General features: G+C 33.9%; 1 protein-coding gene across 6 annotated transcripts in view; it reads right to left on the bottom strand.

Annotated features, from left to right (window-relative positions):
* Positions 1–24,292, bottom strand: part of Epha6 (EPH receptor A6) — a 933,912-nt gene that overhangs the window by 493,000 nt on the left and 416,620 nt on the right. The window lies entirely within an intron of this gene.

Below are 24,292 nucleotides of genomic sequence, written 5' to 3'. Positions count from 1 at the left end.
CTCTAAATTGCTAACTAATTTTGAGGAAGCCTAATCAAAAGTCTAAACTTAACCTTCATCTGAATGAAATGGAATAAGGCTTTCTGATTCCATCACATATGTCATATTATAGTTGCTGTCTTCACATTTTGAATTTTAAAACTGTTCTGGGTGTTAATATTATAAAGCTTCAAGATGCTGCTATTTTGTTTCAGGGGAGCCTCTTCTCCCAAACAGACATCAGTCCTGTTTCTAAACTCTCAATAACATATCTGTAGATTGAATATTCTGATTCTCTGTCTCTTGGGTTCTATGCATGCAGGAGGAGGTAGTTTTTAGAACACATTTTTCTGCAAGTCTTAAATCTGTCTCCTCGCTGGAAAGCCAATGCAATCCTCCTGTTTCCCTTTCCCCTTAACTCTGATTATAACCAACAGCTCTCCATTCTCTAAAGGTATAACTCTTTGGGATTCTGTATCACCCTGTACCTTGTCATTCCTTTTTTCCTAATGTGCGGGGAACACCCAGCACCATGAAGCTCTAGGAAGTATCACAGAGCCAGCAGTTTCTGTACCTAATTATCTCCCACAATCACCACCTGCTTCTATTTGTCCTGAAGGATTCTTTGGATGAGTGTCAAATACCGTGCCTTAAGAACAGCTGGAATTGTTATAGAATTTAGTTTTGTGGGGGCAGAAACCATGGAAAAGTAGCTATGCATAATAACAAGTGAAAAAGAAGGCCAAAGTTATGTTTTTAAAATAATTTAATATCAGTTCAGCCTGAAAAGTGTGTCTAAGAAAAGTAAAGAGAAAAGATTTAAACTATAAATTAATGTCCAGAAGAAATTTCTTTGATTACAGATGACTTTTAAAATACCTTTTGCCCATTGAATAGGAAGTAAGTGCTATTTAAAAATAATTTGTCAAAACATCTATGTAGTGGTATTACACATGGTGGTGAAAGAGAATTGGCTTATAGTTCTCTAGTATTTCCTCTAACTGAAATTTTGGAAGAATCGGGTGGGGTTGAGAGTGTTGCCAGGCTCATCACCTTTGGTAGTTCTCCTCTGGGACTTCAGAGTTTTGCTGGTCTCTTTTTTGAAAGATAAACACATGCTAAAGAAAACTACAATGGGGTGACAGAGACACAGGCCTTTCCATGATCACCTTTTTGTTTGCTTTTTGTCTGTCCTTGTATGGAAATCCTAAGCACTATTGAAGGTCACAATATACGTAAGCAGTTTTGTTTTAGGTATTATAACTTGCTGTTGTGATAAATTGATTAAAAGTATGACTAAGCATATGTAGAGGTCAAGACAGAAATTTTAGAGTTTATCTCTTTCATTTTATAGGTAAAACAACTGAGAGATCAAAAAGCTAACCCAATTTTCCAGGATCTCACAGCTAAATAATATCTGGGCTAATCATGGCTATTGGAATACAATAAAAATCTTTTTATATTATAAACATTTTCTGTTTAATTGAAGCCTTATTAAAATGTCTCCAACACTTATGTAACTCTCATTTCTCAACTTTTTAAAATTCTTAAAAAGTATTGTGAGTGAAATAGATCTTAAAACAAGGGTGATCCCATAGTGGAGCTGGTATTTTAGCTGAAAAATGTGAGTAGTTCCAATGTGGGCAAAAAAAAAATTTGAAAGATTCACTAGGTTATTCTAATAGCTAGATGCTTGAATCTAAATTATAAAATACATTTTATAGTGCCAGTGTGTGGATTATGACATTATGCTCTTAAGGGGATCATCAGAATAAATAACACATGATACTTAAGAAAGTGCAGAAATTTTGGAAAGATGCATGACTTGTGAGGTTTCTTCTTGTGGCCAGAACACTATTTGTTATTTACTTTCTCTTGATTGGTGTCCTGGGGTGAAGGGCAATGATGCACAAGAGTACTTCTGATCCAAGGACATTTCCATTTTCATATTTTCTGTAGTGTTAGAAGGTGAAAACTGTCAGATGTGTATATATAAATATATTTTTCACAAAGCTATAAATATTTTGGCTTAATTATTCTGCAATTCTGAATCTGTCTATTATTTTGGATTATATGAAATAGCTAGCTAGGAAGACAACTTAATATTTCCCTGTATTTGAAGGGAAGTGTATTTAATAGAATTTAGTCAATCATTGTAATGTTATTTCATTTTTAAATCATGTAGAGAATATAACTTAATAATTTAGGAATTACAAATAATGATTGAGAACCATAATTTATATACAAATTGTTAGCTATATATTTAAGCAAATAAGTTCCCATTAAGCATTTTGCATGTTGAATCAACTTAATAATTTCTGAGTTTAATGAGGCATAGCTTAATGGAGTAGCATTGTGATTGTGGTTTGCTTTTAAATTTTACACAGACTTATACAAAGATTCAAATGGTGATGAAAGAACAAAGGATATGAAATAAGAAGTAGGTTAAATAATTGTGTATGATTCTCAATTCCAGTGTGTGGACCTGTTTTTGAATCTGTAAAACGGAACTACCAAATATTTCACACTGTTGTTAAAGAATTACATGATTTTTTATTTACCAAAGCTGTGTTTCAGTTCTGCATCTCTCTGTATATATGTGACCTTATACAAATAATGAAATTGCACTATTTTTCACCTTTGTCCATGTTTTTAAAGTCATTATTAAAATATGATATACAAATGAAGTGTGTGTAGCTAATATATAATTTATGTGTGCCAGTAAGTTTGGGCTATGATTCCATATGATTCTCATCAATCTTTCATCATGTAATTTTAACCAGTTTTTACTTAAGTTCTGTTCTCCCTCCTTGTTGTATTTTTTTATTTGTTTTGAGAGACAGGGTCTTGCTCTGTAGCCCAAGTGGGCCTTGAAATCATGACCCTCTTGCCTCAGCTTCCTGAGTGCTGGGATTGTAAGATGTGTGCCATCACATCCAGGTTCTTGCTTCTATTACTTGCCTAATGACTATTTAGCTTCCTTCTATGGATCATTTTCTCTTCTCTCCCTCTTCTCTCTTTCTTTATAAGTGAGAGATTTATTCTCTCACTTATAAAATTATCTTTGTCTCACATGCAGCCAGTAATTCAGCATGAAAGTCTTCAGTTCAGATTTTGAGTACGTAACCAAGAAGTGCAATTTGGTGTGGATTACAAATGCTTATCATTAGCTGGGCATGGTGGCATCTGTCTATAATTCCATCACTCTGGAGATTAACACAGGAGTATCCCAGGTTAGAGGCTAGCCCAGGTACACAGTGAAACTGCAAACAAACAAAAGTCCTTATCACAGTTTTATTCATCTTAATTTCTAAATTGAAGCATTCCTCAACTTGTACTCAATACTCCTAGATAGGTAAATAGCAGAATTCTAAAATCTGCATGGAACCACAAAATAAAAAAAAAAAATCCAAATAGCTAAAGCAATCTTAAGCTGGAGAACGAAGCTGCAAGCATCACACTATTCTAATTTCAAAATTAATTTATAAATCTATTGCAGTCAAAACAAGTGATTCTGGCATTAAAACAGTCACATTAACCAATGGAAACTGATTAGAAAGAAATAAACCCCAGTATTTACAGTCAATGATTTTTGACAAAGTTTCTAAGAACATATAACATGGAAAGGGCAGTCTCTTCAATAAATGATGTTGGGAAAAGTGCAGAAGAATAAAACTGGACCTTCATACTATGTAACATTAATTAAAAGTGGATAAAAGACTTAAGTGCAAAAACTGAAAGTGTGAAGAAGACAGGGAAAATGCTTCATGACGTTGGTTTCTATAATTTTTAGATTGAACTCCAAAAGCACAGACAAAAAGTGCAAAACTAGATGAATGGGATTGAATACGATTGAGAAGTTTCTGTACAACAAAGGAAACAACAGAGCAAGAAGATATCTTATAGATTGGAAGAAAATGTTTGCAAACCATACTTCCGATAAGGGGCTAATACCCAAAATACGCAAATAACTTACTAGCAAGAAAGCAACATGATTTAAAAGTGGGAAAATTATTTAGCAGTTATTTCTCTAACAAAGACCCATAAATGGACAAAAATTTTATGAAAAGATCATCAACATATTTAACCATCACGGGAAAAACGAATTAAGGACAATAAGCTGTCAGCTCACACCTGTTAGAATGAGGAGTATCAAAAAGATAAACAATAGCACCTGCTGCTCAGGATATGGAGAAAAGAACAACTTTGGGCACTGCTAATAAGAATATAAACTGGTATAGCCATTTTGGAAAATAGTGTGGCATTTCCTCAAGAAACACAAAACTAAAATTGCCATATGATTCAACAGTAAAACTTTAGAAACGGAAATCAGATTTTTGAAGATATATCTTCATTTTCATGTTAATTTCAGCATTGTTCATGATAGCCAAGATACAGAAGCAATGTAGATGCCCACTATTGGATAAACAGATAATGAACATGTGGCATATACACATTGTGGACAACATTTCTCTGTCTCCCCTAACAATGTCAGCCTCCAGTAATCACCATTCCATTATTTGCTTGCATAAGATCAACTCTTTTTGACTACACATGGATGGGATCATGTGGGTTTTCTCAGATTGGCTTACTGTACTTCACATAACATCCCCAGCTCATCCACGTGTCATCAATAACAGGATTTCATTTTCTTGATGGCTATATAGCCTCCCATTGTGCATGCGTGTCACAGTTTCTTTATGCAATAATCCACTAGTGGATACTTAGGATGATTAAATATGCCGGCCATTGTGAATAGTGTTGATGTAAACGTAGGAGTGAAAATACCTTTTGGAGATACCAATTTCATTTCCTTTGGATATATATTCACAAGTGGGACTGCTAGAACATATGATTGGATTGAAAAACAAGTTCAAGTGATCTATTTTACAACATGGTGACTGTAGTTATTAATAACATGCTTTTGAAAAATTAACAGAGTGGATGTTTAGTGGTCTCACCAAAAATGATGAATATTTGAGATAATACATTTGTTAATTGGCTGGATTTAGCCTTTTGGCAATATATGCATACTTCAATATATTGTGTAGTAGATTATAAATACATATAATTTTATCTGAAAATTTAAAATAAATAAATATTTCCTTGCCTAGAAAAAAGAAAATGTGGCATACACACAGTGGACTACCAATACTTAAATATGAAGGAAAATGCTGTCATTCAAGCAAATTGATTTACCTGGAGGACATTATGGTAAGTGAAATAAGTAAGGCACAGAAAGATGAATACTGTATGGTCTCATTTGTATGTGGAATATGACATAGTTCATCTTTTAGAAACAGAGTAGAAAAGTGATTATCAAAGACTGGGAGGTTAAGAGAAAGTATGGGAGAGAAGAGATGACCAAATGACACAAAGTTTTGTAAAACTGAAAAAATAAGTTTCTGTGCATGATGACCTATTAGTTAACACTAGTGACTACTACAAAATTTCTAAAAGAATAGATTTGTAACATTCTCATCACAAAAAATAAGTTGAATCGAGATATGTGAATTAGCTTGACTAAATCTTTCTATAATGCATCAGTAGATCAAAACATCACACTGTGCCCCAGAAATGTATGTGATTATCATTGCCAGTTAAAAACAAGTAAGTAAATATTTTTAAACAGTAGGAATATACTGTTGGATAAAATCACTTATATTTTATTGTTCTTTTGTTGCTTAAGTTACTAAGTATTACAGAAAATGATTACTGGGTATGAAAAGTGCTGCTGTCAGACACAATTACACACAATTACGTGTACATCATAGACTACATTGAAATGTGAAGACGTAATGGAAATGACGTCCTTGCAACTGTGTGTGCATAGGTTTTGATACTTTTTCCCTTCAGTTTTAGGTTGGGTCTTGTGCTTTTCTCTTGGAGTCCTGAGACTTCTCCTAGAGTGGAGGAGGTAGGATTACAACCATGTGCAACCTTGCACAGCTTGTGTTTTGAGAGGATCTTGCTAACTTTTTGCCCAGGCTCACCTTGAACTTTGATCCTCCTATCTTTGTCTCCCAAGAAGCTGGGATTAAAGATGTGTACCACCCACACCTAACCCAGGTTTTTGAATTTCAACTTGTAAGTGGAAAATGCTGAAAACAAATCAATCAGCAGAAGAATGCAGTGATTAGCAAGGCATTACATTCAACTAGAAACCTGTAGTTGGTCATTATAGGTCCTTAAATAGAACTTGAAAACATGAAAGAACATTCATACAAAGCACAAACGTTTTGAAAATAAAGAGTAATAATGTTACTCTAAGTTATGGTAAATCATAGTTTTGAAAATATACTATAGATCTTCCATTTGCAATCCAATGCAGAAGTTCATGACAGGCCATGACTCTTATGGTGACATGAGGAAGCACGAGGAAGCAAAACAGTCATAGTTTTAATATTTATATTTAGGGTTATGGAAGTTCTGTAAGGCACAAAGAAGTTCATGATGCACCAAATTTCCAAGGAGACAAATCCTTCCAGAAAGCAATCCCATCCCTAAGTTCTTAGCATGCATGTTCCTGTGGTGCCTGCCTTGGAGGGAAGACCTTCATTGAGACAACAGGAAGAATCAGTGAAGGTTTCCTGGCCACATGTTAGCTGACACACAAGCTGCAATGGATGAGAACTATCAGTCAGGCTAGGCTTCCTTCCTTGTCAACGTTTTTTCCTAAGTGCAATGTAATAAGGCAAGAACTGTGCTGGGAAACAAAGAGAGGGTTTTTTAGTTTTTCAGTGCTCAGATGCCTAAAACCTCTTGAGAAAGTGTTGGGTCCCACTTCAAAACTTATAACCTATCAAAATAAAGAGAGATCGATGAGTTTGCCCTTCATACTAACTGCCAGAGACAAAAGGAAAAGTCCATTCAAGAATAATAAGTTTAGAGTGAGGTAAAGTGGCTCCAATAATTTCAGCTATTTGGGCTAATGGGACCTCATTTCAACAAGTGAGCCAGGTGTGGCCGTACACATTTGTAATACCAGCTACATGAAAGGCATAACAGGAGAACTGCAGCCGAGGCAGGTCCTGGTCAAAAGTGAGACCGTATCTAAAAATAACCAAAAGCAAAAAACAATGGAACAAACAAAAAAACCCAAAAAAGCTTAGAACAGGCTGCTTTACACCTAATGAAAAATGACAAGGTATGGAAAGTAGAATATGTACTCATAATCAAGATAAAACAATGAATAGACAGAAACCACAGATGCTTTCGATATCTAAGTATTCAGATAAATCCTTATCACAAATACTGTGAATTTTTAAGAAAAAAATGGGTACTGGTATTTAGAGACAGAGGGAGGGAGGAAGGGAAGAAAAGAAGGAGAAAGCGAGAGAGAGAGACAGAGAGAGAGAGACTAAATTTAATTGCTAGAACTAAAAATATGATTTGTAAAATTCAGATTTGTTGGATGTATACAAATTGGACAAAGGGAAAGAAAGAATTGGTGAAATTAAAGACAAATTGCAGACTTTACCACAAGGAAGCTCACAGTAAAGTTGTTGATGGCAAGGATGCTGTCTAGCACACAGCCTTGGAGATCTGTGGAACACAATGAACTCCTCTGACACGTGTAATTGAGGACAAAAAGAGAAAATAAAAATTGGGCAGAAGAAATAGGGGGTATAATAGTCAATAACTAAAAAATTCACCAAAGCTTCAACTCACGTGTTCAGGATGAGCATAATTCTCACAGGAAAAATACAAACAATCCCCACACCCAAATATAATACTAGTCAAACTGCTGAAAACCAAGTATAAACAGGAAAACCTGAAAACAGCCTAAGTGAAAAGACACATACACACACAGAACAAGAATATCGGCTTGCTGGTTGATCTCACATCTGGAGACACTGAAAACAAAAAACAATGGAATGTATCTTCAAAAAATAAATCCAGCATATCATTATAAAACTAGGGGAATTATTTTTTCTTAATGAAGATGAAACAAAATGTATTCAGATAAAAAAGCTAAAAGTTTGTCAATAATGCATCTGTACTATAGTAAGTACGAAAGACTGTATTTTTGTCCTAAACTGAATCACAGATGGAAAATCAGCTCTTAGGAAGAAATTTCTGAAAAATCTGAATACATGGATAAGTATAAGTCATTAATTTTTAATATATTAATAACTATGGAAAATTAAATGTATCTATAGATATTTATCTAAAGATAGATTTATGTCTATCTACATATATTTGTCTATGTATCTAAGTATATAACTATATCTATGTATCTTTCTCTCTCAGTATATATAAACAGTAGTGTCTATATATATGTAAAAATATAAACAGTATAAATAGTAAAATTGACAGGCCTGAGACTGTTGGGTGATTATTATAATACTTGCATAGTGAACTAGTAATAGAAGTTAATGAAATATATGGCAACCTCTGTAATCACTTAAAAAGTTTTCAAGAGATAAAATTTCATACAGGAGAAAAAATGAATTGGAAGAAAATACCTAATTAATTTGAAAGAGATGGAAACTGAGAAGAAAGAATAGTTAGGAAAATTGAAAACAGTAGATATCCAGTTTAATAAAATATGTGTCTAAGTACTCTATTTTCAGAGCAGACTGTATAAAAATGCAATATTCATAATATGATGTTCTCAGCAGACTAATTTTAAGTGTAAAGTGAGACATTTTCAAACCTTTCTATGACATAGAACTCTAATCAGAAGAAACAAGTATGGCTGTGCTTATATAGCACAAGATAAACATTAAGATAAGATTATCAATTAACATAAATAAAGTAGAACATTTCAAAATTATAAAATAATGAGTACATTAAGGAGGCATAGTAATCATAAATGTGTATGTAACTAATAATGTTAGTTCAAAATTCATAAAGCAACAACTGACAGAACTGAAAAGGAAGGTAGATCAATATTCATAGTTGAAAACACAAGAATTTTTTCTTTTACAGTACCTATAAAAATATGTGCACTATGCTGTAGTCTATTACATGTGCAATAGCATTTTATCTAAAAAATGCACCTGACTTCACTAAAAATGCTTTGTTGTTGAAATTGCTAACAATCACGTGAGTCTCCAGAAGGTATAATCTTCATGCTGGTGGAGGTTTTGCCTCATGTTGATGGGTGCTGACTCAATAGGGTGGTGATTGTTTAAGGTTGAAGTTACTGTGTAAATTTCTTAAGATAATAATAAAGCTTATCACATGGTTTGATTTTTCCTTTCATGAAGATTTCTCTGTAGCAAGTAATACTATTGACAGCATTTAACTCCTCTAAGCTTTCAGAAGTGGTGTCAACTCTCTCAAAGCCTAAAATGGAGTTATCAACCAAATTATGTAACATAAACCTGCAATAATTATGTTAATTCTGTGTTGTCATTTCAACAATGTTCACAGCTTCTTCTCCAGGAGTTGATATCCTTGTAGGAAACCAGTGTCTTTGCTTCTTTATAAGAAGCAGCTCCCTCATCCATTGAAGTTTGGTAATGGGATTGCAGCAATGTCTCACATTTTCAAACTTCACTTTTATATTAAGCAATTTTTACCACATCATAGTTAATTCTTCTACTGAAGTCCTGAACCTCTCAAAGTCTTCCATAGGGCTGTAATTAACTTCTTCCAAATGCCTAGTAATGTTGATATTTTGAACTTCTTCCATGAACTATGAAAGTTCTTATTGAATGGTGTGAATGCTTTCCAGGTTTTCAACTTTGTCTGGATATGTCAGAGGAATCACTGTCTGTGGCAAGTATACTTTTATAAATTATAAGTCTTAAATAAAAAGAATTGAAAGTTAACATTCCTCCTGATTCATGGGCTGCAGAATGCATTGTGCTTGAAGCATGAAAATATCAATCTCACTGTGTATATCCATCGGAACTCTTGGGTGACCAATTGCATTGTCAATGAACAGGATTCGTATGGATGGACTCTTTCTCCCTGAACTGCAAGTTGCAACACCAGGCTTATTATTCAGCAAAATACATTGTAAACAGATTAGCTGTAATTCAGGCCTTCTTTTCCCATTTAGATCAAAGGCAGAATGGATTTAGTATAATTTTTTTTGGCAGTACTGGTGTTTGAATTCAGGGTTTCATGCTTCCTAGGCCGATGCTCTACCACTTGAGCCAGACCTCCAGCCATTTTTGCTATATTTTTTTGCTATATTATTTTGAAGTTAGGGTTTAACTTTTTGCTCAGTCTATTTTATGCTTTCTCCTATTGATCAGATGACAGGTGATGCCAACACGCCCAGCTTTTCCTTCTTGAGATGGAGATCTCATAAACTATTTTGCCAGGTGGGGCTGGAGCTGCCATCCTCCCAATCTCAACCTTCTGCATAGTTTGGGATGACAGATGTGTACCAACACATTGGGGTCTCCTGCACTCCCTGGTCTGGCTTGCCTCAAGCTACCATCCTCCTGATCCCTGACTTGAGCAGGTGGGATTATAGCCTTGATCAATTATGCCAATCTGTTGTAGGATTATTAAATGGTCTAATAGTACTGTATCTCAAAGTGAAGGGAGAGGAATAATGGAGCAGTCAGATGCTGAACCACTATAATCAGACAACATTTGTCAAGTTTGCCATTTTATGTGTGCATGGTTCTTCAAAATAATTGTAGTAGTAACAATAAAAAAATAGAATAACAATTAAAAAGTTGAAATATTTCAAGAATTGCCAAAATGTGACACATATAAGAAATGAGCATATGCTGTTGAAAAAATTACTCTAATAGGCTTGCTAGATACAAAGTTGCCACAAATGTTTGATTTTTAAAAAGTGCAATATTAGCATAAAATTTGTAATAAAGAGAACTGCACTAAAATGAGGTATGCCTGTTTAAGGAATGTATATGGAAGAATCTTGAGAGAGATCAAGGAAGCCAGAAACAACTCCTGAGGCTTGAGGATCACCCATTAAATTGGAGAAGGAAGGTAACAGGGTACTGATAGAACTTTAAAGATGTATTTGAAATGCTGCTCAGAATTATCCATTTTATCCACTTTTCCCTAGATAGAGGTGGTTTAGGTTGCTTCAGTTCCTATCTTTAAGAAATACTGGCCACATTCTTTTCATACATTCCATCTTTTAGAACTGAGAAGAACTCAGCACAGCTAGGACAGCAGTTAGACCCACGGCACCTGACTTTACTTCTCTTTTCTTCTATTAACTCATCAGGTTGATCAATGTCTCCAGGGAAGAAAGCACAGTGTGGTAGAAATCAGTACGCAACAAGAAAGACATTGGTGCTAGCGGTACATGGAACACAGTTTCTTTGGTCTCTGTACATGGATTTTGGGGAGAGATAGAGTCACTAGTAAAGCTATTTAAAGGAGAACCAGTGACTAAATATGTTTGGAATGGTCTCTATATTTAAAACACATCAGGGACACTGTGGAGGATGGTGAAGTTATAATGTATATGGAGGAAGACAAATTAAAATTAGAATTTGTTGAGGATTTATTATGATTGTTTGGTGTGCTTCGTTTCCTTGAAGATACTGGCTTCAAATTTACCAATTCCATTAGTAACAAGCAAAGCACTGTGATCAGATGATTTTGTGCCTAAAAGTCATATTTTTAGTTGAATATAAATTTTCTGGGAAACAATGAAAAGCAAATTATGTATGCCACATTCAGATTTCTATAGGTAAAATTCGACTGTGCTCGCATTGAGACCCAGATTGTCTCAATGCCCAAGACTCAGGCGTGGGGTTACTTTGTATTCCAGCCTGTTTCTCAAACTTTTCAGTGGTTCTTGTTGGTCAGTGGTGCTTGTGTTTTTCAGATTGACAGGGATTTTCCTTCAAATTTATTTGTTTATTAGAGGTTTCACAATATCCATTGCCAGCTAGAAATAAACTTACTAGAGTTGGATTTCCTGACATTTGCATCATAAATACGTCCAACCAACATAGTTTGGAAAAGGTAGGAAGGGGCAAATTTTATAATATTCTCCCAGGGGAGTAAAATGGGAGCTAAGGAAATTGGCTTTACCCTGAAAGGGAGGGCTACTGTAGTGGTTCATGCCTGTAATCTCAGCTACTTAGGAGGTAGAGATAGGATCATGCTTCAAGGCCAACCTGGGCAAAACAAACAAATAAACAAAACCAAAACAACAAGCCCCTATCTCAAAAACAAGGTGGGTGTGGTTGTACGTGCCTGTAATCCTAGTATGCAGGGGTATAGGTAGGATGATGGTGGCCTGAGTGTGAAACCCTATCTAAAAAATAAATAAAGCAAAATGTGCTGGAGGTACGGCTCAAATTGTAGATTTTTTGCATAGCATGCACAAAGACCCTGAGTTCAAGTACTGCCTCAAGAAGTTGTATCATGAAGTTATTATTTGATATCTAAATAACTTCTGGTTCTGTAAACAGTTAAAACAATGACTTCTAAAACTGCTCATGCTTTTATTTTGTTTTACTGTTCTTAAAATGCAAAGGTAGTTACTAGAAATATTTTGTTTATTCATCATAAATTTTATTAGGTATTTCCCCCATGGACTCATTCTGTCAAATATGTTTGCTGATTGTACCATTTTCTTAGTACTTACACAGAATGTTATCACAATTACACTAAAATTTATCTTCTAATTAGTGTAGTAGCCTTGGAGTAAATAAAAATGATAATTAAATACATAGGAAATACTTAACAGAAATTATTAAATTAATACTGATTTTTAGTGAATAGGTAACTTAGACATTTGATTTCTGCTGAAACAATATTTTCAGTATATTAAGAAATTTTGGGGCTGGAGATGTGGCTCAAGCCTTCTCTTGTCTGCTTCTCAAGCACAAAGCCCTAAGTTTAAACCCTAGTATTGCAAAAAAGAAAAGAAAAGAAAAGTTCATATTATGGTGGTCTTGTATTTTCTTATTTAGTTATAAACACTTCATTTTATGGCTGAGTATTCCTAATGAAAATGGTTGGGAAGAAGCTTTGGGAATTTTAGATTTCTTTTGGGTTTTGAAATATCTGCATGTACATAATGAAATATTTTGGAGATAGGATCCAAGTCCCAATACAAAACTGATTTTTGTTTCTTACATGACTTGTTATATACAGTGTATTTAGTAATTTTGTGCATGAAACAAAGTTTGTGGTATAGAATTTCACACTTGTGACTTCATGTTGGTCCTCAAAACGTTTTGGATTCTGGAGCATTTGGGATTTCAGAATTTCAAATTATGGATGCTAAACTTGAACTAAATAGTCCGTATTTACTTTTGAGGTTATCGACTTATTATTACTATTACTAATTTTTAATATTTATGAAACTTTGTAAATATTGTACCAATCCCACAGATTAAGAAGTTAAGAATGCTTTTAAGTTTTATGGACAAATAGATAGCATATTTCCCAGAGTTCTTTCTAAAAAATTATGATACTGTTGGGTAAAAATAAACCTTTAAAGATTATCTTAATGTGTCTATACCAGATGCAGAATACATACATGTGGTATAGACACAAAAATAGATTCTGTGTTTTTGCTAAAATAGTTAAGGGCATCTTCATCATATACTTTTTCATCATATTCACCTCAAATTTTACATCTAACTGAACTTACAAAAAAGTATACACAAAATAAGATAAAGATCAAATCCACAAATCAGACACTCAGGGATCATTATTGCCTTTGTTATTCTGCATCAGTTTTCATTTTAATTCTCCCAAACAAAAACAATAAAAACAAAATGCCCAAATGACAAATGAGAGGTATACTTTTGCATACTGATTTAACCTCACATGTTAAAACAAATCACAAATTTCTATTTCAGTAAGAGTTCTCTCTGAACTCATGGATCTAAAAAGTTCAAACTACCTGTCTGTTAGATTTCAGTTTAGATTAAGAGTAATTCCTGAGTGCACATGATTCATTATGTTCTGGGTGGATTGTAGTACTTAATAAATGGTTAATCACTATTTCTTGAATTGGAATATTTAGTAAGACTTCCAAGCTAATAATTATAAAATTATGAAATAAATTCTGCAGCAGAAGTCTGTTTATAGTGTAGGACAGTACAGAGAGGGAGTGTTCATTTTATTTTTCAGTGTGGATCAATGAAGATATCAGTGAAGAAGTTAGCTTGAGGTAGATTTTTGAAAGGTAAATGGGTGTTAATAGAGAGGTAACATGGTGAAAGGCCTCTGCAAAAAGCAAAGATGTGAAATAGCAACAGCATAGGGCTTGAAATAACAACACATTTGCTCATTACTACTAGTTTGTAAAGTACAAGGAATATAAGAGCAATCAAATTTGACTAGAGACTTGGAACGGTAAGAATTTAAAGAACATTGTTTCTATGCCAATTACCTCAACCTGTGCTTTACAGTTGGCAAATTTCTACTGAGAGGTTTTTAAAAAACATGGTTATAAGATTTTAATTACACTTAGGCAATTTGGAAGGGATAAATTGGGAGGGAATAAGAATGTAAAAAGAGATTATACTTTACTGGTATCATCTTACACATGAGAAATCATGGTGGCTTAATTAAAGAAACAATGGCATACAAAAGGAAAATGAAGGGAGTAATTTAAGGAATACAATTTATAAAACCATCAAGAAGTAGAAACCGAGTGCAGCTGGGAGTGTAGCTCAGAAGTAGAGCATTTTCAGCTCCAGGACCAGTAGCCCTCCAGGTTCTCAGTTTTTGACCTTCAACCAAGAGTTATAGCATCATCTTCCCTGGTTCTAAGACTTTTGGATCCATGCTACTGGTACCCCATTGTCTCCATCTCTAAGATGGCTGGGTGTGGGACTTTCCATCCCCATTGTGTAACCAATTCCCCTAATAAATTTCCTCTATCTGTGTACATGCCTATGTCTATAACTATACCTAGAGCTGCATCTACTTCTGAATCTTATTGATTCTATCTCTCTGGATAACACCAAGTAATACATTATTTAACACCCTATTTGAGTTTCCTCCCCTTTATGATATACATGATTGTGTCTGAAATGGTGAGTTCTTTCTTATTTCTGTCTCTTCTTAAAAGTCCTTCAGTCTACCCTTCCCCAGGTATTATTCCAGAGAGATTTCACAATTAATTTTCTATATTTTAAAAAATTTTCCCTTTGGGTTTGAACAAGGAGTGCATTAAAATTCTAAATTATTTCAAAGAAAATTATCTGTGTAATACTTAGCTTTCCAACATCAAAGTCTTTTAAATTATCTTTTTATAAGTGTTTTAGTATGAAATCATTGTACTTCTTTAAAGTTGTCACTAACAGTTTTTGACATTAGAAAAGAGCACCTTTGGTGTTCTACAGGTAATTTCTTTAATAATTAAATCTTTCTCTTTCATCATTACTTGAGTGAAGATTACATTCACTTCAACATTAAATTATATTGAAGTCATTGTTTTTATCACATAAAACCATAACTGTCATATGTAATTATTTTCTAGAAAAGTCAACCATATAATTAGTGTATATTGCTAATAAAAAGCTATACTGAGTAAATGCTTATGTTTTCTAAGTCTACAACATAGTTTCTGCTAAAAAGCAGTATTTTTGTTGAATACGGAGAATTCTAAAGCATGAGAAATTATCCTATTCCCTTTGGTGAGAGAGTTAACATATTTTCTGATAAAATATATATAAGGAATAAGACTTGCTAAGTGTTAAAATTTCCAGGCAAAGATTAAACTGTCTTCCAAATAAAAATATTGTACATGCAAGCAATGTAATGCCATTTATGATATTTTATTTGTAAAGTGTTGGCACCTATAATTAATGTTGCAAGCCCCTAGATATGATGCTTTCTTTGTATATGCAAAGACAATATACACCATTTAAAGATATCTGCCAGTTTTGACAGTGGCAAAAAAGAATTTCCTGTAGCTGAAAATATCATTACTTAAGAAAATCTATGTAAAACTATCAGTGCTTAAGAAAATCTCTATGGCTATCATACACAGTGGTACAGAAACAAGTGCTACTCTTTGTTTTTAATATTTTATTATAATGAGTTGTTCATTTTTCCTACTTTCAGACTGGTTTCTCAGATTTAAAAATTTAAAAATAAAAGCATACCATCATCTTTTCAAAGGCAATCAATAAATTACATGTGTTTTTGATAAAAAGTAGTTTTGCATTATCAATAGTTTTCTGAAATATTAGAAAGGAAGTATGACCACAAGTTATGTCTTGGTGTCTATGAGTTAGGCAACCAAAAATTGGTTGTAAGCCAGGCACAGTGGTGGCACATGACTTGAGACAGGAGGATGACAAGTTTAAAGCCAGTTTGGTCTACACAGGGAGACCCTGTATCAAGATGCAAAATACCAGCAGTTGGTAGTGAAAGAGTACTGTGTGTATATAATTTACTAGTTACTTGCTTCTACTATAAGTACTTATTGTAATTCTATTCTCTTTCTTTGTTAGATGCCATGCTTCAAACCAGTATTATGTAGCTCAATACTAGGTGAGTGATCAATAAGCCAGAAGAAATATAAGATTAATAGTATAATTATAAATTAACATTAATCAATGTGTAGAATGATTTTTTTAGCTAATGTCTTAAACTATTCAGTCATCTAAGCCAATATATTCATATAAAAGTTTTCAACACAAGAGGCCACGAATAGCCAAGGCAATACTCAGTCAAAAGAACAATGCAGGAGGTATCACAATACCTGACTTCAAACTATATTACAAAGCAATAACAATAAAAACAGCATGGTACTGGCACAAAAACAGACATGAAGACCAGTGGAACAGAATAGAGGATCCAGATATGAAGCCACACAACTATGAGCAACTTATCTTTGACAAAGGAGCTAAAAATATATGATGGAGAAATAGCAGCCTCTTCAACAAAAACTGCTGGGAAAACTGGTTAGCAGTCTGCAAAAAACTGAAACTAGATCCATGTATATCACCCTATACCAAGATTAACTCAAAATGGATCAAGGATCTTAATATCAGACCACAAACTCTAAAGTTGATACAAGAAAGAGTAGGAAATACTCTGGAGTTAGTAGGTATAGGTAAGAACTTTCTCAATGAAACCCCAGCAGCACAGCAACTAAGAGATAGCATAGATAAATGGGACCGCATAAAACTAAAAAGCTTCTGTTCATCAAAAGAAATGGTCTCTAAACTGAAGAGAACACCCACAGAGTGGGAGAAAATATTTGCCAATTATACATCAGACAAAGGACTGATAACCAGAATATATAGGGAACCTAAAAAACTAAATTCTCCCAAAACTAATGAACCAATAAAGAAATGGGCATGTGAACTAAACAGAACTTTCTCAAAAGAAGAAATTCAAATGGCCAGAAAACACATGAAAAAATGCTCACCATCTCTAGCAATAAAGGAAATGCAAATTAAAACCACACTAAGATTCCACCTCACCCCTGTTAGAATAGCCATCATCAGCAACACCACCAACAACAGGTGTTGGCAAGGATGCGGGGAAAAAGGAACCCTCTTACACTGTTGGTGGGAATGTAGACTATACAACCACTCTGGAAAAAAATTTGGAGGCTACTTAAAAAGCTAGACATCGATCTACCATTTGATCCAGCAATACCACTCTTGGGGATATACCCAAAAGACTGTGACACAGGTTACTCCAGAGGCACCTGCACACCCATGTTTATTGCAGCACTATTCACAATAGCCGAATTATGGAAACAGCCAAGATGCCCCAGCACTGACGAATGGATTAAGAAAATGTGGTATCTATACACCATGGAATTTTATGCAGCCATGAAGAAGAACGAAATGTAATCATTCGCTGGTAAATGGATGGAATTGGAGAACATCATTCTGAGTGAGGTTAGCCTGGCTCAAAAAACCAAAAATCGTATGTTCTCCCTCATATGTAGACATTAGATCAAGGGCAAACACAACAAGAGGATTGGACTATGAGCACATGATAAAAGCGAGAGCACACAAGGGAGGGGTGAGGATAGGTAAGACACCTAAAAAACTAGCTAGCATTTGTTGCCCTTAATGCAGAGAAACTAAAGCAGATACCTTAAAAGCAACTGAGGCCAATAGGAAAAGGGGAACAGGTACTAGAGAAAAGGTTAGATCAAAAAGAATTAACCTAGAAGGTAACACCCATGCACAGGAAATCAATGTGAGTCAATGCCCTGTATAGCTATCCTTATCTCAACCAGCAAAACCCCTTGTTCCTTCCTATTATTGCTTATACTCTCTCTACAACAAAATTAGAGATAAGGGCAAAATAGTTTCTGCTGGGTATTGAGGGGAGGGGAGCGGGAGGGGGTGGAGTGGGTGGTAAGGGAGGGGGTGGGGGCAGGGGGGAGAAATGAACCAAGCCTTGTATGCACATATGAATAATAAAAGAAAAATGAAAAAAAAAAGTTTTCATTTATTTGATATATACTTGTGATCACATCATGATTGTCAGAGAGAAGGATGTAAGTAGATTAGATTACAGCATGATAAAAGCAGCAGATCAAAGTGGCTAGCAGAAAAGACTCTGGAGGTAGACTGCTTGGTTTCAAACCTGGTTTCAAAACTTACAAGTTGTGTGACTATGATAGATAAGTTATTTATTCTTTCTCTTCCTGAGTTCCCTTACCTATAGTATGGGAAAATGACAATATCTCATAGTATTTTTGTGAGAAAGAAACAAGTCTATATATGTAAAGAAAATTGAATAAAGTCTGACAGTCAAGACTATGTGTTTGTTAAATAAATTTATTGATATTAAAAACAGAGTGGGAGAAAATATTTGCTAGCTATACATCAGACAAAGGACTGATAACCAGAATATACAGGGAACTTAAGAAACTAAACTCTCCTAAAATCAATGAGCCAATTAAGAAATGGGCAACTGAACTAAACAGAACTTTCTCAAAAGAAGAAATTCAAATGCCAAAAAACACATGGAAAAATGCTCACCATCTCTGGCCATAAAGGAAATGGAAATCAAAACTACACTAAGATTCCACCTCACCCCTGTTAGAACAGCCATCATTAGAAACACTACCAACAACAAGTGTTGGCGAGGATGTGGGGAAAAAGGAACCCTTGTACACTGCTGGTAGGAATGCAAGCTGGTGCAAACTCTCTGGAAAAAAATTTGGAGGCTTCTTAAAAATATAACCATAGATCTGCATATGATCCAGCAATCCCACTCCTGGGGACATACCCAAAGAAATGTGACACAGGTTACTCCAGAGGCACCTGCACACCCATGTTTATTTCAGCACTATTCACAATAGCCAAGTTATGGAAACAACCAAGATGTCCCAATACTGATGAATGGATCAAGAAAATGTGGTATCTATACACAATGGAATTTTACTCAGCCATGAAGAAAAATGAAATCTTATCATTTGCAAGTAAATGGATGGAACTGGAGAACATCATTCTGAGCAAAGACAGCCAGACTCAGAAGACCAAAAATCATATGTTCTCTCTCATATGCGGTCTTTAGATCTAGGGCAAATATAGCAATGTTGTAGGACTTGGGTTACATGACAAGGGGAGAATATATATGGGAGGTATGGGGTTAGATAGAAAACACAAAACATGAAAGCATTTGATGTCCCCACTCCAGAGGAATTAATACAGAAACCTTAAAGCGACAGAGGTCAACATGAGAAGGGGATCAGGAACCAGTGTAAAGATCAGTTAGAGATGAATCAACCTGGGTTGTAACACATTTGTACATGAAAGCAATGCTAGGAATCTCTCTGTATAGTTGTCCTTATCTCAAATAGCAAAAATGTTGTCTTTCTTATTATTGCTTATTTCTACTCTTCAACAGAACTGGAGGAAAGCTCAGAACAGGTTCTGCCTGGAAGTGGGGAGGGAGAAGGTGGGGGTGGGGGCAGGAGGGAGAAATGACCCAAACAATGTATGCACATATGAATAAATGAATAATAAAAAAACCCCTGAGAATCAAAGAAGTAGTAACTAAATCTGGCTACATGCTGAACTCATAGTTACCTTCTAACTAAAGACAAAAAGACAAGCAAACATTTTTGAAATACAAAGAAAGAAGATTCTGAATTACGGAATAAAGAGAGAAAAATAGACAATATTTAAAGTTAAAAAGTGCTTCTATCCAGCATTTGTCATTCTCTGTCTAAACATGCCTTGCCAAATTCTGATAATCTCAAAATAATAGGATAAGATAGACAATTGATGGTTGCCAGAATTGGAAGCTATTCCTAAGAAAACTATTTGGACCAACAGAAGCTGGCAACTAGAATCTCAAAAGCTGGCAGGATACCTTAATTTTCACACCTAGGGGTGACAGGAGTCATATGCCACCAAAAGCACCATGTTTCTCCTGGGGTTTGTAGAGAGAAAGCTCATCATTTTAGGGTAGTCACAAAACGCAATCACTGAGAAACTTATTAGGCAAATCTCAAATGCCAGGGTAAATATGCAGAGATGGCATTACTAGCTTTTTTTGTTTATTTCTTTTGTCATGCCTTAAAAATACAAGGTCATGCTTCAAGCCTGCTGGCACAGAGCTCTAAATGCTAAACCAGTTTCAAGTTTACTGGCCTTCTTGCCCTGAATCCTGCTATGTCAGTAGACCAAGATAATCTCAATTTACTCCAGAGAGCAATTTATAAAATAGTTCAGCTCTGGGATGTGGCAAAAGGTCTCCTGCTACTTATAACTGCAAAATGATGTATTAACAACTCTAGTCACATGTCTACCACTTATTTTACATGTCATTGCAAACATGTCCATGGCTTAGCAGTGACTAATTCACTATCCGCTCCATATTTGTAAAAGTCTGTTCATGTTTTGAGCAGGAAAAGTGAAAGTAATTATCTGTAGAGTACATGCACTTTGAGTAAGTGGGGTTGGGTGTGAGCACTGTGTTATACAGAAGTCAAGAGAAATGTTCGACAAAGATGCTGTCATTCACCCAGCATACCTATTGCCATTTTTCTCATCATCCAACATATAATTACTTTTGGAAATCACAGTGGTCATAAATTAAGACAGATAAAATGAAATTTCAAATAGTGAAGTAACTTTTTATATTGGTGATAAATCAACTCAAGATTTGAAGAATTCTTGGTGTTATTTTTCTTCATTTATTATAATCTTTGTAATAAAAGGTGATTATGATGAAGACAATAATAAAAAATCAAAGATGGAATTGATGTATAATCTCAAAAGGCATGAGTGTTTATTATCCTTAATTTAAACTCTTGAGGTTTTAGCTGACTTAAATAAATATCCAGAGTACCAAATGTTGCATATGTGGTGATGAAACCTAATTTTTCTATTTTCTTATAAGAATGAAATAGGTGGCTAATAGATTATACAAGGGCATGCAATCTAAACTCAAAAAAATATAATACTATAGACATAATAAAAAAAAATTTACAAATACACTGTGGATTTGTGCTTTACCATCTCTGACCTCTGCATGATAGGTCTGATGTTGATGGATACTTGGTACTCTTAAAACTTCTTTTTATTGTTGTTTGTTTGTTTTTGGTGATACTGGGGTTTGAACTCAGGGCCTTGCACTTGCTAGGCAGGCACTCTACCAATTGAGTCACCCCGCCTGCTTTTAAAATTGCTTTTTAGATAAAAACAAGCAACAAGAAAAATATTCATGTATTTTTCCAAATGACTGCTTCAGCCCTTCTACAGAACTTTCTAACATGAAAGACACTTTCCACTTAAAGATAATGAAGTTTCCTATACTTACTACCTTTTGTGGTGGTTTTAGGCAAAGCCATGCTTTTCAGTAGGGTCACTGGGCTCCAACTTAAAAGTGTTTTGTTGATCTAACCTGAGTGTAAAAGGTCTAAAATACAAAGCACCTTTGATTTTGTTTTTGTTGAGACAGGGTCTCCCTGTGTAACTCAGACAAGACTTGAACTTGCAATCCTCTTGCCTTAGCCTTCCAAAGGCTGTGATTACAGTGTGGGCTACCACATCTGGCTACATAAATTCCTGTCTTAATAAAGCCAGATTCTGTAAAATCTTTGTTCCCAAAAATGTTTTCTCTTGTAAGCACTGGGGAAAATTTTATAGTAGCATCAATTGACAGTTTAAAAGATGTATGTGAAATAAATGAATACGATCACTTCAAAATCAGAAAACTGAATAGAAAGAATGCAGTTATTTTCCCAAGTTAAAGGGAAAACCAATGATTAAGTTAGAATTTAAAATTCTTAATCAAACTTTATGTATTTATTAGAAGTAGATGCACTTTTTTTTTACTGAAACATAAACATTTCAGTGATTACCTTCATATTTGTAGACATTTTCTGGAGAATGGAATGGTTTAGAAGCAAATCAATTAAAGAATATTACAGTACATATGTGTGGATTATTGTAAGTAATTTTTATATTTATCACTAAACAATAAATTAAATTATGAGACCAATCTTTACTTCTGTAATTAAGATAAAGCTTGTTTCTGTCATATATTTGGTAAATAAATTTATAGCATAAAGTCCTAGCACACCAAACACAATTTATACACCAAATAAATATCTATGTGCCAAGGTTGAGAACATTATTTAAAGAATAACCCAAGCATATAGTTCATTTTTAAAAGGAATTGTCAAGTGAGGTTGGAGACTACAAACCATAATTAATTATTTACTAAGTTCTCCCCAAATCCTAGAAGCAGGCATCTAGGAGTGAAACAAAATGCTATGATTCCATTAACACAGTGACAATTGTTACCTAACACTTGCTTTGTGCTTAGGAAAAATTCAGTCATGAGTACAGTGAGACTGACTTGTAGAAGTCTTAACCCTGCCTTTCCTTATAGAAACTGGTCATAAAACTTGATTTAAACCCATCTCTGGGTTTGAAATTCTCATTATTGGGTCAAATTCAGGAGAAAATGTCAGGTTCAGAAAAAAATTGTTTTGATAAAACACTACACTATCAAATAAGGCCATTCTGTTATTATGCAAAAACCTGTTGAGGTACTTGGGAAAGGAGTAAAATAAGAATATAGTTTTATTTACAACTTCTTTAAAATAAATACTCAAGTCATTTGTTAAGGTGTCAAAATCAAGCAAGAACATTGACATATAAACCATATGCTTTGAAATTAATCCATTCCAAAATGTGGACTTCATTCCTATTAGAAGGAAAAGCAAACTTTGTGCTAGCTGCTGCATTCTCTGGGTGCCTTCACATTAATATAATGTGAATCATAAAAAGAAAGAGCAGTATTTTTATTATTGAAATCTAGAGCTAGAGAAAATATACCCTGAAAAACTTGACAAATTGACATCAAATTAAAAATCAACTATAGTAGAAAGCAAAAATGTTATAAATACTAGGTCTTATTAGACAACAAAATGAGTTTTTCAAATATTTTTGTCAAAATTTTCATATGTTTATATTTTTGGAATATAGTATCAGATTATAATCGTTAGTGGTCATATTTTACAAGATGAATGAAACATGATAATTTAGAAGAGACTCAAAATAAGATTGATGGGTAAGGAAAAATAAGTGAATGTAAAGCTTTATTATACAAAGAGAACTAAAATGCTCTCAGAAGATAAAATATTAGAAACTAGAGATTACTGTTGTTTGATGAAAAAATGTGTCACTCCTTGCAAAAAAAGAAAAACAATATTAATTTGAAAGTAAAACTTGCAGTGATTTTTGCTTTAAAAGTAACTAAGAACACAGATTTTAAAAACTATTAAACAAAAGAACTAAACATATATTTTGGGAAGAAGCATTGACTAACTGTTATGCCAGAACGTATGCTCTGAAAAGTAAACATTAACTATAAAATTTCTTTAAAATTGTGGGACTATATAATTTTGATAGAGATTTATTTATTCAAACATATATTGCATATTAAAAGTTATGCACAGAGTTGAGCAATTGTAACGAAAAGGTATAAAACAAAATTCCTAAAAGAACTTGTATTTTCAAGAATAGGAAAATAAGATAATGGAATTTTCTAAATTTGTAGGTAAAAACTATAATGTGGATTATAATATTTAAGAATAATTAAGTTTGCTTTAGTTTGTCTCTAGCTGAATGTATTAAAAACAGATGTTTTTCTGTATTTAAAATTTATTTGTAGGACATCACAAGTAACATATCCAAATTTCATTATTTTCATGCTAATTATTATTATTTTCTAATATATGAAGCCTAATATATAATCATTATTTCTACAGGCTATTTTAGAAAACTACATCCTATCATTTGCTTTGTCAATACAATCATCAACCAAAGTTCACACACAAAGAAGAAAATTTAAGATAAATATTTGTTTGCAAAATTACTTGTATGAGTCAGGGGGCAAAAGCAGATTATGATGGGAGGTGAGTAGGATCAAAATTATATATGTATGAAAA

Source organism: Castor canadensis, chromosome 5 (assembly GCF_047511655.1).
Source record: "Castor canadensis chromosome 5, mCasCan1.hap1v2, whole genome shotgun sequence".
NCBI classification, from domain to species: Eukaryota; Metazoa; Chordata; class Mammalia; order Rodentia; family Castoridae; genus Castor; species Castor canadensis.
The sequence above is the reverse complement of the archived record's forward strand: the minus strand, read 5'-3'. Positions and strand labels throughout refer to the sequence as shown.